Raw genomic sequence first — 14,264 nt, 5'->3', positions numbered from 1 at the left:
TTGAAGCAAGAAAGGAAATGGGAGGAAAGAAAAGAAACGAGGGAGAAAAGAAGGGAAGGTGGAAGAAAAAATCAGTTAGCACTCATAAGACCAAATGCTTTGGTTACTACATTCCTAGTCCTCCACATTCCCAGCTTCCCCTGAAGTATTACCTAACAACTGTATAGGGTGGAACTGAAAGGGTGTTAAATGGGTGGATCCTAGTGGCAATGTCGTTGTAAACACTCCCTATGAGTCAGCTATAAATTCAATTCAAATCCCCAGTCTCCCTGTCTTCTCTGCTTATCATGGTTACCACTAAAATGACTGCTGCCTTTAGAAACCCTAATGGGAAACAGGTAAAGCCTACAACAGTGTTTGATTTTTTTTTTTTTTTTTTTTTTTTTTTTTTTTTTTTTTTTTTTTTTTTTTTTTTTTTTTTTTTTTTTTTTTTTTGAGAGGGCATCTCTCATATTTATTGATCAAATGGTTGTTAACAACAATAAAATTCAGTATAGGGGGGTCAATGCTCAATGTACAATCATTAATCCATCTCAAGCCTAATTCTCGTCAGTCTCCAATCTTCTGAAGCATAACGAACAAGTTCTTACATGGTGAACGAATTCTTACAGAGTGAATAAATTCTTACATGGTGAACAGTACAAGGGCAGTCATCACAGAAACTTTCGGTTTTGATCATGCAATATGACCTATAAACCATCAGGTCAAATATGAATATTCATTTGATTTTTGTACTTGATTTATATGTTGATCCCACATTTCTCCTATTATTATTATTATTTTTATTTTTAATAAAATGCTGAAGTGGTAGGTAGATGCAAGATAAAGGTAGAAAACATAGTTTTGTGCTGTAAGAAGGCAAATGTAGATGATCAGATGATCAGGTGTGTGCCTATGGACTAAGTATTAATCCAGGCTAGACAAGGGCAGCAAGACATCCACGGATGCAGAAGATTTCTCTCAAAGCAGGGGTGGTGAGGTTCTGAGCCTCACCTCTGTTGATCCCCAAATTCTCACCTGATGGCCCCCCTGCGACTGTGCCTGTCTTAGGTTGTTCCTCCCTTGAGGAATCTTACCCGTCTCTGGCTAACCAGTCATCTTCCGGGGCCATACAGGGAAATGTAAAGTTGGTAAGTGAGAGAGAAGCCATATTGTTTGCAAAGGTTAGCTTTTTACTTCTTTGCAGATTTATGCCCTGTGGCTTCTATGCCCAGCACTTGTCTCGAGGTATCTTTACCACCTGGAGGAATTATGATACTCGGTAAATTCGATATGAGGCACGAATTCTATTTAAAGTTTGTAATTAGGAAGGAAGAAGAAAAGCTATAGATGTAGCATATGAAGGAAACTTGGGAGGATTGATTATTTCTTTGACATATCTTCTTGTATAGTACCTTAAGTATGTATAGGTTTTAAACTACTAACTAATTTGCACACACATATTGACATAATAGGAATACGGTGACATAAACAAAGCAAATCTATAATCACCAGCCATCTCCAGTGAAGCCAAGAAAACCATTTAGGCACCCTAGGCATTTGTGAAAATTTATCTATGATATGATGGATATTTTCCAACTGTACTTGAACCATCAGACAAATTAAAGCAGCCCATTTCTGGGATCTGTTCACATCCCATATGTTCTTTTAACCATAGATAGTCTATAGTCATGAGATTTTGGGGTGCTACAACTTGCACCCCTCCCAACTCCTGGTTGAGTTCCAACAGTACAGATCCAGTCAAATTCGTTGTCTCACTGTATGCACATGCCAGCCTAGACATCTCCCTCCTCCTTCTCATGGCAAGTCCAGGAGACGGTGGGCTGGATGCAGCCACAACCGCAGCATCGTCCGGATCCCTGTGGAGGCTTTTTGATGATCATCCCCCGGCACGAGTCCTCCAGAGAGTGCTGATGCCGGAAGCTCCTCCTCATATCGTATCTTAGTTCATTTTCTGGGTATCCAAGCTAGGCCTTGATCTTCTGCGTAGAAACAAACAGACCCTTTGCCCACACTTTGACATGCCCTCTATACCACTGTGCAGAACTCATTGGAGGTCAGCACACAGTAACTGCTTTTTTTTTTTTTTTTTAATTAAGAGAAAGGAATATTATCAGAAAAGAGTACCTCCATAGCTGATCATCTGACACCCTTTAAGTGATCAACATTAAGGATATTTAAAGCATGCGTTGATCTTTGATTTACCAATAGTTTTATCCTGTTAAGGAGTAATCCCCCTTTTCTTTCTTTCTTTCTTTTTTTTTTTTTTAAATTTTTAATCTACACTTACCTGAAGAATACTATGTTTACTATGCTCTCCCCTATATCAGGTCCCCCCTAACAACCACATTACGGTTACTGTCCATCAGCTTAGCAAAATGTTGTAGAGTCACTACTTGTCCTCTCTGTGTTGTGCAGCCCACCCTACCCTTTCTCCCTCCCCCCCATGCATGCTAATCTTAATACCCCCCTTCTTCTTCCCCCCCCTTATCCCTCCCTGCCCACCCATCCTCCCCAGTTCCTTTCCCTTTGGTACCTGTTAGTCCATTTTTGGGTTCTGTAATTCTGCTGCTGTTTTGTTCCTTCAGTTTTTCCTTTGTTCCTATACTCCTCAGATGAGTGAAATCATTTGGTATTTCTCTTTCTCCGCTTGGCTTATTTCACTGAGCATAATACTCTCCAGCTCCATCCATGTTGCTGCAAATGGTTGGATTTTTCCACTTCTTATGGCTGAGTAGTATTCCATTGTGTATATGTACCACATCTTCTTTATCCATTCATCTACAGATGGACATTTAGGTTGCTTCCAATTCTTGGCTATTGTAAATAGTGCTGCGATAAACATAGGAGTGCATCTGTCTTTCTCAAACTTGATTGCTGCGTTCTTAGGGTAAATTCCTAGGAGTGGAATTCCTGGGTCAAATGGTAGGTCTGTTTTGAGCATTTTGATGCACCTCCATACTGCTTTCCACAATGGTTGAACTAATTTACATTCCCACCAGCAGTGTAGGAGGGTTCCCCTTTCTCCACAGCCTCGCCAACATTTGTTGTTGTTTGTCTTTTGGATGGCAGCTATCCTTACTGGTGTGAGGTGATACCTCATTGTAGTTTTAATTTGCATTTCTCTGATAATTAGCGATGTGGAGCATCTTTTCATGTGTCTCTTGGCCATCTGTATTTCTTTTTTGGAGAACTGTCTGTTCAGTTCCTCTGCCCATTTTTTAATTGGGTTATTTGTTTTTTGTTTGTTGAGGCGTGTGAGCTCTTTATATATTCTGGACGTCAAGCCTTTATCAGATCTGTCATTTTCAAATATATTCTCCCATACTGTAGGGTTCCTTTTTGTTCTATTGATGGTGTCTTTCGCTGTACAGAAGCTTTTCAGCTTAATGTAGTCCCACTTGCTCATTTTTGCTGTTGTTTTCCTTGCCCGGGGAGATATGTTCAAGAAGAGATCACTCATGTTTATGTCTAAGAGGTTTTTGCCTATGTTTTTTTCCAAGAGTTTAATGGTTTCGTGACTTACATTCAGGTCTTTGATCCATTTTGAGTTTACCTTTGTATATGGGGTTAGACAATGGTCCAGTTTCATTCTCCTACATGTAGCTGTCCAGTTTTGCCAGCACCATCTGTTGAAGAGACTGTCATTTTGCCATTGTATGTCCATGGCTCCTTTATCAAATATTAATTGACCATATATGTTTGGGTTAATTTCTGGGGTCTCTAATCTGTTCCACTGGTCTGTGGCTCTGTTCTTGTGCCAGTACCAAATTGTCTTGATTACTATGGCTTTGTAGTAGAGCTTGAAGTTGGGGAGTGAGATCCCCCCTACTTTATTCTTCTTTTTCAGGATTGCTTTGGCTATTCGGGGTCTTTGGTGTTTCCATATGAATTTTTGAATTATTTGTTCCAATTCATTGAAGAATGTTGCTGGTAATTTGAGAGGGATTGCATCAAATTTGTATATTGCTTTCGGCAGGATGGCCATTTTGACGATATTAATTCTTCCTAGCCATGAGCATGGGATGAGTTTCCATTTATTAGTGTCCCCTTTAATTTCTCTTAAGAGTGACTTGTAGTTTTCAGAGTATAAGTCTTTCACTTCCTTGGTTAGGTTTATTCCTAGGTATTTTATTCTTTTTGATGCAATGGTGAATGGAATTGTTTTCCTGATTTCTCTTTCTATTGATTCGTTGTTAGTGTATAGGAAAGCTACAGATTTCTGTGTGTTGATTTTGTATCCTGCAACTTTGCTGTATTCCGATATCAGTTCTAGTAGTTTTGGAGTGGAGTCTTTAGGGTTTTTTATGTACAGTATCATATCATCTGCAAATAGTGACAGTTTAACTTCTTCTTTACCAATCTGGATTCCTTGTATTTCTTTGTTTTGTCTGATTGCCGTGGCTAGGACCTCCAGTACTATGTTAAATAACAGTGGGGAGAGTGGGCATCCCTGTCTGGTTCCCGATCTCAGTGGAAATGCTTTCAGCTTCTCGCTGTTCAGTATAATGCTGGCTGTGGGTTTATAATATATGGCCTTTATTATGTTGAGGTACTTGCCCTCTATTCCCATTTTGCTGAGAGTTTTTATCATGAATGGATGTTGAATTTTGTCAAATGCTTTTTCAGCATCTATGGAGATGATCATGTGGTTTTTGTCTTTCTTTTTGTTGATGTGGTGGATGATGTTGATGGATTTTCGAATGTTGTACCATCCTTGCATCCCTGGGATGAACCCCACTTGGTCATGGTGTATGATCCTTTTGATATACTGTTGAATTCTGTTTGCTAATATTTTATTGAGTATTTTTGCATCTACGTTCATCAGGGATATTGGTCTGTAATTTTCTTTTTTGGTGGGGTCTTTGCCTGGTTTTGGTATTAGGGTGATGTTGGCTTCATAGAATGAGTTTGGGAGTATTCCCTCTTCTTCTATTTTGTGGAACACTTTAAGGAGAATGGGTATTATGTCTTCTCTGTGTGTCTGATAAAATTCCGAGGTAAATCCGTCCGGCCCCGGGGTTTTGTTCTTGGGTAGTTTTTTGATTACTGTTTCAATTTCTTTGCTTGTAATTGGTTTGTTTAACTTTTGTGTTTCTTCCTTGGTCAGTCTTGGGAGGTTGTATTTTTCTAGGAAGTTGTCCATTTCTTCTAGGTTTTCCAGCTTGTTGGCATATAGGTTTTCATAGTAGTCTTTAATAATTCTTTGTATTTCTGTGGAGTCTGTCATGATTTTTCCATTCTCATTTCTGATTATGTTGATTTGTGTTGACTCTCTTTTTCTCTTAATAAGTTGGGCTAGAGGCTTATCTATTTTGTTTATTTTCTCAAAGAACCAGCTCTTGGTTTCGTTGATTTTTGCTATTGTTTTATTCTTCTCAATTTTGTTTATTTCTTCTCTGATCTTTATTATGTCCCTCCTTCTGCTGACTTTAGGCCTCATTTGTTCTTCTTTTTCCAGTTTTAATAATTGTGATGTTAGACTATTCATTTGGGATTGTTCTTCCTTCTTCAAGTGTGCCTGGATTGCTATATACTTTCCTCTTAAGACTGCTTTCGCTGCATCCCACAGAAGTTGGGGCTTAGTGTTGTTGTTGTCATTTGTTTCTATATATTCCTTGATCTCTATTTTGATTTGTTCATTGATCCATTGATTATTTAGTAGCATGTTGTTAAGCCTCCATGTGTTTGTGAGCCTTTTTGTTTTCTTTGTAGAATTTATTTCTACTTTCATACCTTTGTGGTCTGAAAAATTGGTTGGTAGAATTTCAATATTGTGGAATTTACTGAGGCTCTTTTTGTGAGCTAGTATGTGGTCTATTCTAGAGAATGTTCCATGTGCACTTGAGAAGAATGTATATCCTGTTGCTTTTGGATGTAAAGTTCTATAGATGTCTATTAGGTCCATCTGTTCTAGTGTGTTGTTCAGTGCCTGTGTGTCTTTACTTATTTTCTGCCCGGTGGATCTATCCTTTGGGGTGAGTGGTGTGTTGAAGTCTCCTACAATGAATGCATTGCAGTCTATTTCCCTCTTTAGTTCTGTTAGTATTTGCTTCACATATGCTGGTGCTCCTGTATTGGGTGCATATATATTTAGAATGGTTATATCCTCTTGTTGGACTAAGCCCTTTATCATTATGTAGTGGCCTTCTTTATCTCTTGTTACTTTCTTTGTTTTGAAGTCTATTTTGTCTGATATTAGTACTGCAACCCCTGCTTTCTTCTCACTGTTGTTTGCCTGAAATATGTTTTTCCATCCCTTGACTTTTAGTCTATGCTTATCTTTGGGTTTAAGGTGAGTTTCTTGTAAGCAGCATATAGATGGGTCTTGCTTTTTTATCCATTCTATTACTCTATGTCTTTTGATTGGTGCATTAAGTCCATTTACATTTAGGGTGACTATTGAAAGATATGTACTTATTGCCATTGCAGGCTTTAGATTCGTGGTTACCAAAGGTTCAAGGTTAGCTTCTTTAGTATCTTACTGCCTAACTTAGCTCGCTTATTGAGCTGTTATATACACTGTCTGGAGAGTCTTTTCTTCTCTCCCTTCTTATTCCTCCTCATCCCTTCTTCATATGTTGTGTGTTTTGTTCTGTGCTCTTTTTAGGGGTGCTCCCATCTAGAGCAGTCCCTGTAGGATGCCCTGTAGAGGTGGTTTGTGGGAAGCAAATTCCCTCAGCTTTTGCTTGTCTGGGAATTGTTTGATCCCACCATCATATTTAAATGATAGTCGTGCTGGATACAGTATCCTTGGTTCAAGGCCCTTCTGTTTCATTGCATTAAGTATATCATGCCATTCTCTTCTGGCCTGTAGGGTTTCTGTTGAGAAGTCTGATGTTAGCCTGATTGGTTTTCCTTTATAGGTGACCTTTTTCTCTCTAGCTGCCTTTAAAACTCTTTCCTTGTCCTTGATCCTTGCCATTTTAATTATTATGTGTCTTGGTGTTGTCCTCCTTGGATCCTTTCTGTTGGGGGTTCTGTATAATTCCATGGTCTGTTCGATTATTTCCTCCCCCAGTTTGGGGAAGTTTTCAGCAATTATTTCTTCAAAGACCCTTTCTATCCCTTTTCCTCTTTCTTCCTCTTCTGGTATCCCTATAATACGAATGTTTTTCCTTTTGTATTGGTCACATATTTCTCTTAGTGTTGTTTCATTCCTGGAGATCTTTTTATCTCTCTCTATGTCAGCTTCTATACGTTCCTGTTCTCTGGCTTCTATTCCTTCAATGGCCTCTTGCATCTTATCCATTCTGCTTATAAATCCTTCCAGGGATTGTTTCACTTCTGTGATCTCTTTCCTGACATCTTTGATCTCCTTCCGGACTTCATCCCACTGCTCTTGCATTTTTCTCTGCATCTCATCCCACTGCTCTTGCATTTTTCTCTGCATCTCATCCCATTGCTCTTGCATTTTTTTCTGCATCTCTGTCAGCATGTTCATGATTTTTATTTTGAATTCTTTTTCAGGAGGACTAGTTAGGTCTGTCTCCTTCTCAGGTGTTGTCTCTGTGATCTTTGTCTGCCTGTAGTTTTGCCTTTTCATGGTGATAGAGATAGTCTGCAGAGCTGGTACAAGTGACCGCTGGAAGAGCTTCCCTTCTTGTTGGTTTGTAGCCTTTTCCTGGGAGAATAGCGACCTCTAGTGGCTTGTGCTGGGCAGCTGTGCGCAGACAGGGCTTCTGCTTCCTGCCCAGTTGCTTTGGGGTTTATCTCCACTGTTGCTGTGGGCTTGGCCTGGCTGGGGCTGTTCCTCCAAAATGGTGGAGCCCCGTTAGAGGGGGAGCAGCCAGGAGACTATTTATCTCCGTAAGGGGCCTCTGTGCTCCCTGCTGCCCAGGGGGTTAGAGTGCCCAGAGATCCCCAGATTCCCTGCTTCTGGTCTAAGTGACCTGTCCTGCCCCTTTAAGATTTCCAAAAAGCACTCTCCAAACCAAAACAACAACAGCAACAATGAGAGAGGGAACAGAAAGGAAAAAAAAAAGAAAAAACACGCGATTTTTTTTTTTTTCCTCAGGTGCCGGTCCCAGGCACCCGCGCACTGGTCCTGCTGCCCTGTCTCCCTAGCACCAGGGTCCCTGTCCTTTCAAGGCTTCCAAAAAGCACCCACCCACCGGTCCCGCAGGGAAGGAACGCTCAATATTCTTTGTCCTCAGGCACTGGTCCCACGCACCCGCTCACCAGTCCTGCCGCCCTGCCTCCCTAGCACCGGGGTCCCTGTCCCTTCAAGGCTTCCAAAAAGCACTTGGCAAAAAGAGAGAAAAAAAAGGGGAAAAACGCGCGATTTCTTCCGTCCTCAGGTGCTGGTCTCAGGCACCCACCCACCGGTCCCACAGGGAAAAATCCGGGATATTCTTTGTCCTCAGGTGCCGGTCCCAGGCACCCGCTCACCAGTCCCGCCGCCCTGCCTCCCTAGCACCGGGGTCCCTGTCCCTTTTAGGCTTCCAAAAAGCACTCGCAGAAAAGAGAAAAAAAAAAGGGGAAAAACGCGCGATTTCCTCTGTCCTCAAGTGCCGGTCTCAGGCACCCGCCCACCGGTCCCGCAGGGAAAAACGGGGGATATTCTTTGTCCTCAGGCGCCGGTCCCAGCCACCCGCTCACCAGTCCCGCCACCGTGCCTCCCTAGCACTGGGGTCCCCGTCCCTTCAAGGCTTCCAAAAAGCGCTTGCCAAAAAGAGAAAAAAAAAAAGGGGAAAAACGCGCGACCTCCTCCGTCCTCAGGCACCGGTCTCAGGCACCCGCCCCCAGGTCTCGCAGGGAGAAACGCGGGATATTCTTTGTCCTCCGGCGCTGTTCCCAACAGTGTTTGATTTTATATTAAAACTTATAAAAATGTAATGACTGAAACAGGAAATATTTTGTTATTGAGTTCAGGTTTATATTCTTTGCTTAATCTTTAAAACACAGTAACAGCTTGTTAACATTTCTTCAGTTTTATTTTAAGAATGCTATCTGATCATATTGTGGTCATGTGAGTGATGAACAAGAATTTGTGAAGCATTAGGTTTAATTCTACACCTGTAAAAAAGGTATTTTAATAACTGACTTTTTGTAATTCAATACTGTTTCTCTCCTTGTGTAACTGGCTCCTGATTATCTTTTTTGAATGTACATTCTCAGGGGAGACCTGATGTGTCTGTCTTCAAATTTCTCACATGAAGAAAAAGGCTGGTTACATAGCATTTGTTCACAAATTCTATTTGGTGGCAAAGTTGATGGTTGTGTGGACTTTTAGTGATGACTTCAGCAGTGGTTGCTTCCCAGTTGTGTTTAGGAGCACAGTTCATGATAAAAGCTAAAATAATTTTGCTATAAAGCAACACCTTCCTAACATAGTTTCCTCATCCTTTTTGGTGGAGGTGGGAGCAGAGTGCTAATTAACATTAGCTAATATTTGTTCTTGATTTTACTGTTATTAGATCATTTTCACATGAAGTAACACATCGCACAATGCATCTATCATTGGCAACTCTTATCCTTATTTGCCTGATGAACAAACTGAAACTTACAGAGGTTAAAGGCCAGCAAATTAGCAGGTGGTAGAGTCAGGATCTTTCTACTTCAGTCTTTTTAAAAACCTACCCTTTTATTTTGCACATAGGTGCTTGGTAGCTTTGGACACAGCAGTTACAATAGCAACTATTTGCTGAATGCTTATTATGTACATTGCATATATTATTTTATTTTATTGCCATGTCAGTGCTTAAGTAGATATTATTAGCTCTAGTTTATGGATGAGAATATTGGAAATGGAAGAAGTTAAGTACACTTTTGGCGAGCACACTTGAAATTTTAGGTCACAGTCTAGTCACTTGCATCAATATAGAGGTTACTAATTCCCAGATAATTGGATAGTTCAAATGGAATTACTATTCTAGTTGCATTAAATTTTATCTTGCTCTCAAACAGACATTTCAGAAAGTAAAGAAAAGAATGGACTTCTTTTGGTGGGTGGGTGGAAATTGGCACTTTTGTTGACCCATTTTGGTGGCGCAATTTCAAAAGGTGTTGTTGGATTGAGAGTGTGAATGTCTAGTATTACATATGGAAATAGACTGTGGCCAGACTCCATAGCCAGAGAGCTGGCTTTTTAACCACAACTTTGGCAGATCTGGTTTCTCTCTGTGCACAAGTGCCAAGACATGGCAATAGACTCGTGTGCTTTTTAATGTTCTTTCCTGTGATTATGTGTCTTGCAAAAAATGGAAAGTGGTGGAGGTAAAGCCATTCTTATAACCGCCATACATGGAAAGGCCACCACATCTGTGCATGAGTGCCTTTTGGATACGTGTTGTGGAAAGCAATGAGCCAGGTAAAACAGGCTTTCACTGTTTCATTGTGAGCCTTCACTTTTCCAAAGCAAAAAACTTTTGAACATTAGTTGGGAATCGCAATAGGGTGTTGTTTCGCCTTTTTCTAGAATAGCACTGCCAAGACAACTTTCTGATGGATGGAAATGTTCTATATCTGTGCTGTCCAAGAGAGTAGCCAATAGCCACATGTGGCTATTATTGAACTCTTGAAATGTGTGAGTATGACTGAGAAACTGCAATTATAAGTTAAGTTTAAGTATAAATAGTCACATGTGGCTAGTGAGCAGCACCATCCTAGAATGAAACTGAGATGCCCAGGGTTGCCAAGGAAGCACCAAATGCTAGCTGCCTAGAGGGGGGTTGGGATGTTGTTAACCAGAGGGTTTGACTCCACTGTGAGCTCCTCTTCTGTACCTTGGGTAGTTTTTGCTGCTCACTTTTCCTTTCTGTAAGCAATGAGACTTGTGTATAGATGATTTATAAAACACCTTTGTCAGTTGAAAGCACTGTGTTCTCAGATTGAACCCTTGCCAGGTTTAGAGGAGACAGAGCTCAGATCCTCCCTTTGTTTCCCTCCCAGACCGTGACATATATCAATGCTAAGGGGGTACAGCATTACAACACAGAAAGTTTTGAATTGTTACTTAAGTTTGTCTCACATTAGACTGTCTTTGAGGAGGGTGCCACTGCTCTCTGCACCCTTGCTTCCTCTGTCTTGTCCTCTAGTTTGCAGTTCCAGAGTGTGAACAGCAGAGCGGCATACAGATGGAGCAGAGGGTGTTGGTGTGGAATTCACACAGTGGGGTTTCACTTACGCAAGTGCTCAAAGCACTCATGAGAGGTAAGAATTAGCTATTTCTCTGGTTTGATTTAGTTATTTCAGTGAAAAGTTAAAGTGTAAATTCTTTCAACAAATAAATTGATGTGCTCAGGGTGAGTGAAGGAAAGAGGTAAACCAAGGATACTGAGAGAGGGTCAGAACTAATGGCACAAACTTCTCTCCTTAGGCCAATGACCTCATTTGAGATAACACTTCTCAGGCACTTGACACAGCAGTGCTGATTATTTCAAATATATGTGTGTGTGTATATAATTTATACAAATTAAAACATATAATCTGTCTCAATAAAATCAATACCAAGATTGTTATTTATCATTCATTCAGAATACATTGAACAGCCCCTATGCAGAGTACTGGGGCTACTTGAGAAAACTAAGATAAAATATGATCTGAATCATTGCAAAGCTCTTGATCTAGTGGGTAAGTAATATGCATAAACCACTTCTGGTGTTAGACTGAATGGGTTCAAGTCCTGCTCCACCATTTTCCAGTTGTATAAATAGGGGCAAATGCCTCTTGTCTGAGAGAAAATTAAGTCTCAATGTTCTCATTGCAAGGGGCTTGTAATAGTATCTGCCTCCCTCATAAAGACACTATTCAGATTAAAAGAAATGTTTTTATAGCCCTTAGTCTATCCTCATATACAGAGTGCTCAACCATGTGCTAGCTTATTTTTAAACTCATAATTTATTTTTATACAGTTTTTAAGGTAAAATTTACATTAATTGAAGTGTTAACTGTATATTTTTGATGTAATGAATACACCTGTGTAACTCACACCTCTAAGAAACTATAGAACATTTTTATCACCCAGAAGTTTCTCTCATGTACCGTCCCAGTGGTACAGCATAACAGTGAGAGACAGTAACATTGATTAGATTAGTTTTCCACTACAGATTAGTTTAGCCTTTTCCAGAATTTCAAATAAATAGAATCATATAGTATGCATTCTTTTGTGTCATTTATTTTTGAATAGGTAATATAGTCACATGTTTGAAACCGAAAATGTATAAAAGGACAGGCCATCAAAAGTCTCTTTCCCAACCATTCCCCACCATCCAATCTCCCTCCCTTAAAGCAACCAGTGTTATTAGTTTCATGTGGGCCCATCCCTTAGCTATCATTATTAACTCAGGGATTTATACAAGGTGCTTTGAAAACTCAGTTTTAAAGATTATCCAGAGAACCTTGTGACAGACCAGCTAAAACAGTATAATATCAGTTTAAAAATAACTGGAGTTCTTTTAGACTCTGATTCCAAAGGTCAGATTGTGACATTTTTTTTCTATGATTTAGGTAACCTTTAAGCCACATCTACTTTAAGTTCTAGAATTCTATGATTCATTGACTAAACAAATATGTATTGAACAAATATGGAAATACAACCATGAGCCAAAGAAAGCCATGTTCATGGCCTTATAGATGTAAAAGTTTATAAGGGTGAAACAAAAATGCACCAGAATAATCATATAATTATGGTTTCAGTGCAGCATGATAAGAAAGGACCAAGGTAGGGAGGTCTGAAGATATTCCTCAGAAGAAGGGACTAGGGCTGGGGTCAGAAGGATGAGCCCTTTCATCCACTGAGCAAAACATATGCAAAAACTCTGTGGAGGGAGGAAGCTTTGGGGAATTGGTAGACATCAATGTGGCTGGAACAGAGACAGTGTGGCAGGATGGGATATGGAATGAGTAGTGAGAAGATGTGGAGAGGTGAGTCCAACCTGACCCTGCAGAACTTGGTTTAGCTAAGAGGTTTTGTCTAAGAGAATCAGAAGCTATCGAAGTGATTTACCTGGGAAGTAAATCACCTCGGAAGGATCTCATGGCTTTTTGTGTGAAGAATTAGAGAGGGGCTAGAGGGCATGTAGGTTAACCAATTAGAAGACTAGGTTAGTAGCCCTCTAGGTCCTCCTCCCCCAGGCAAAGGTAGCTTTGATTAGGGTGGTTGATGGGATGAGAAAGAACAGGACTGATGAAGGAAAATTTCGGAGGTAAAATTGACAGGATTTGCTGATAAGTGGAATATAGAAAGGAAAGGCAGATTGTCAGGATGTCACCTTTTTTAAAATTTCAAAATATAATTTTTATTTGGTATAATCTTCATTTTTTAACTGAGACTTTGTTATTCCTATCATGTTAAAAATACTGTATTTTTCTTTTTATGAAGATGCCATAACAGTAGGTACAATTTTATTTTGTGTAATTTATTTATTTATTTTTATTAAGGTATCATTGATACACACTCCTATGAAGGTTTTACAAGAAAAACAATGTGATTATTACATTCACCCTTGTTATCGAGTCCCCCCCCCAACCCCATTGCAGTCACTGTCCATCAGTGTGGTAAGATGCCACGGAGTCCCTATTTGTCTTCTCTGAGCTACACTGTCTTCCCCGTGACCCCACACACACCATGTGCACCAATCATGATACCCCACAATCCCCTTCTGCCTCCCTCCCCACCCGCCTTCCCCAACCCCTCCGCTTTGGTAACCACTAGTCCCTTTTTGGAGTCTGTGAGTCTGCTACTATTTTGTTCCTTCAGTTTTGCTTTGTTGTTATACTCCACAAATGAGGGAAATCATTTGGCACTTGTCTTTCTCTGCCTGGCTTATTTCACTGAGCATAATATCCTCCAGCTCCATCCCTGTTGATGCAAATGGTAGGCTTTGTTTCTTCCTTATGGCTGAATAGTATTCCATTGTGTATACCACCTCTTCTTTATCCATTCATCTACTGATGGACACTTAGGTTGCTTCCATATCTTGGCTACTGTAAATAGTGCTGTGATAAACATAGGAGTGCATATGTCTTTTTGAATCTGAAGTTGTTTTCTTTGGCTAAATTCCTAGGAGTCACCTCAAGATGGATTTAGTTGCAATGAAATTTATTGAAATTGACTTTAACTAATAACAAGACCTAAAACTATGCAAAATTTTGCCTTGTAAAATTTTCAAGTTTTCAAAGTTTTTAGCTGGCTGGAGAGCTGGCTTTACTTCCTATTTTTTGGTATTTCCTAATCCTGTAAAAAAAATGAGTTTTTTCCCCCCCCCGGAATGCTTATTACAGAGGAACTCTTTCTGTAGAGTATAATCTTAGGTAAGCAA

At 40.0% G+C, this 14,264-nt stretch overlaps 1 pseudogene; it reads left to right on the top strand.

The window, feature by feature from the left end:
- Nucleotides 1-14,264, top strand: part of LOC140848596 (uncharacterized) — a 29,406-nt pseudogene that overhangs the window by 14,333 nt on the left and 809 nt on the right.

Source organism: Manis javanica, chromosome 4, assembly GCF_040802235.1.
Source record: "Manis javanica isolate MJ-LG chromosome 4, MJ_LKY, whole genome shotgun sequence".
NCBI lineage: Eukaryota > Metazoa > Chordata > Mammalia > Pholidota > Manidae > Manis > Manis javanica.
The sequence above is the reverse complement of the archived record's forward strand: the minus strand, read 5'-3'. Positions and strand labels throughout refer to the sequence as shown.